Below are 2,314 nucleotides of genomic sequence, written 5' to 3' on the forward strand. Positions count from 1 at the left end.
ATCGATCGTATCGAGTCCGTCACCTCTGTTTTACGCAAAATCACGTTTAAAATTGGCTCAGAGATACGCCCTAACTGCTAGTTCTAGTGGGACACAAGTGGTGCTGTACCTCGAGCGAGTCCAAGAGACTGGTAGACGTGACAAGCTCCTCTAATAAGAGTAAAGTTGGTACCATTGCCGATTGTCTAACAATCTAGACAATCCAGGAAATGGGATCCAACCCCTCGTCACGAAGCTAGTTTTAAAAAAAAACTACTAGAGCTAGGCTCTGACTAAGCCAGATTAAACGCAATTTAGGCTAGTAGATAATAACAGAGAAATGAACGCCCTGACCAGAGTTATACAACTCCTTTTTGAGCGACCCACCAGGGTGGAATTCTGTAACTCATTATGCAATCGTTATGTGCTCATAACGACTGCATAACTCGAGTTATCGAATACAGGCCCAGAGAAGAATCCGAGTCGATCGATCGTCTTCTTAAAGCTAAGAGCCGAACTGTTGGCCGATAGACAGAGCGCGTCCTCAATTAGCCGACAGCAACAGTAGTTGCTAAACCGCGCAAACATGCACCACGAAGTGCGTGACATTACGCGGCCGACATCACCTCGTGCCCGGACACTTGGCGTGAGAACGTTGCAGTGACCGTGACCACCTCAGCAACGTCTCAATGAGAGTTCCGCTTTCCTGTCAAAACGTCGAAGTATGATTTCATCGCCGAAATAGAATTTTATCAAATGAGTTTTGTTAAAAGTCCATTATTAGTCCGATAACTTTAACGGCACTCCCGAAGCAAACGCGCGACGCGACGAACCGGCTGCGGTTCGTTCACTCTCAATTAAATCGGCGAACGAGGGTACGTTGGCTTCCCCGTCGTTGGATTTTTATACGAAGAGAACGATTTTACTTAATATCTCAATAAAAATTTATCTAGACATATCGTTCAGATAGATCAAAAAATTTTTAGATAGATTTGAGAAAAACCATTTTTTTCGTATATATCCTCGGGGTACTGAGCCCTCTCACCACGTCAAGGTGTACCCAGAGAGGGAAGATATCATTTGAAAAATGTAATCGTTGCTGACTCTCATTAGCCTACTGTATTTATCTTTGTGCTATTATCTAATTACTATGCAATTATAGGTTGACTTTTAGAAATGAATATTAAGCACACACATCAATTCGTCACCATTCCGAAATAATTAAAGGGTAATTTTCACACTATTTGTTTAAAAAAGAATCAAGTTTTGTACCGGGAAGTAATTGTTAGTTTGTAATAACTTTATGTTACACAAAATCAGAGTAATGTACACAATATTTTCAACAAAAGAAAGATTGATGCCTTGTGACTTTTTGTTACTTTTAAATATTATTAATTTTTATTTAATTGTAAATCATCAGAAAGAGCAATAAAAATTGAGATATAATATTGGGATGTCAGAAAAACTTTACGAGCAATTTTTTCAAAAAAAAAAAACTACATCAATTTTTACTTCTTGCCTTTTGTCAGCGTATTAGTTGATACGAAATACCTGAAATTTATATTCAAGTAACACAACTAAGTCACGATAACGTCAAAACGACGTCAAAATGATATCGTTTTGATGTCATTTTAACGTTATTGATACTTGGAATAATAAATGTCAAATATCTGTTCTCCAATGTATCACGATATAATTATGTTATTGTATTACATTAAATGACACGCACCACTAAAACTAATCTGCTAAATTTTAAGAAAATCGATATGAGAAATTATTTCATTAATTCCGTGATGAAATACTAATTAGATTTTATTTTGTTTTTCAAGTAATATAAAGTCAAATTATAAATATATCAATATATAATACAAAGCTCGGTTGTATTTAAAAAATAAAGTTATTTAAAGTATACATTTTTAAGAAGCACTTTTGTACATAAATATAAAATTAAGATTAAGTTAGTAAGAAAATAATTTGTATTTTTAAAACAAAGAATTTGTTTTAAAACAGAGGATTCGTGTTTTTAAAGCAGGAAATTTGTATTTTAAAGCAAAGAATATAGTACATGTAGATAATCGAGCTGTAGGCAATAATTTTTGTATGCAACGAACTGTCGGCAAAAGTGATGTAGGCAAACATATTGTAGGCAATCGATTTGTATCAAATAGCAAACGAGAATGGATTGAAATGGATTAAAATGGATTCAGATTTTCAAAAATACGGATTCATGAATGTTAAAATAAATTCTTTTCAATTCTGAATGCATTTTTATTCATTTATAAGAATTGCATGAAACAAATGTCTATTCCTTTTCAATCTTGAATGCATTTTTAGG

The 2,314-nt window shown here is 34.4% G+C and overlaps 1 pseudogene; it reads left to right on the top strand.

The window, feature by feature from the left end:
* Positions 1-547, top strand: part of LOC108746313 — a 5,903-nt pseudogene extending 5,356 nt beyond the window's left edge.
* The last annotated feature ends 1,767 nt before the right edge of the window (positions 548-2,314 follow it).

The sequence above is a fragment of the Trachymyrmex septentrionalis genome, unplaced genomic scaffold, assembly GCF_001594115.1.
Source record: "Trachymyrmex septentrionalis isolate Tsep2-gDNA-1 unplaced genomic scaffold, Tsep1.0 scaffold167, whole genome shotgun sequence".
Classification (NCBI taxonomy): Eukaryota; Metazoa; Arthropoda; class Insecta; order Hymenoptera; family Formicidae; genus Trachymyrmex; species Trachymyrmex septentrionalis.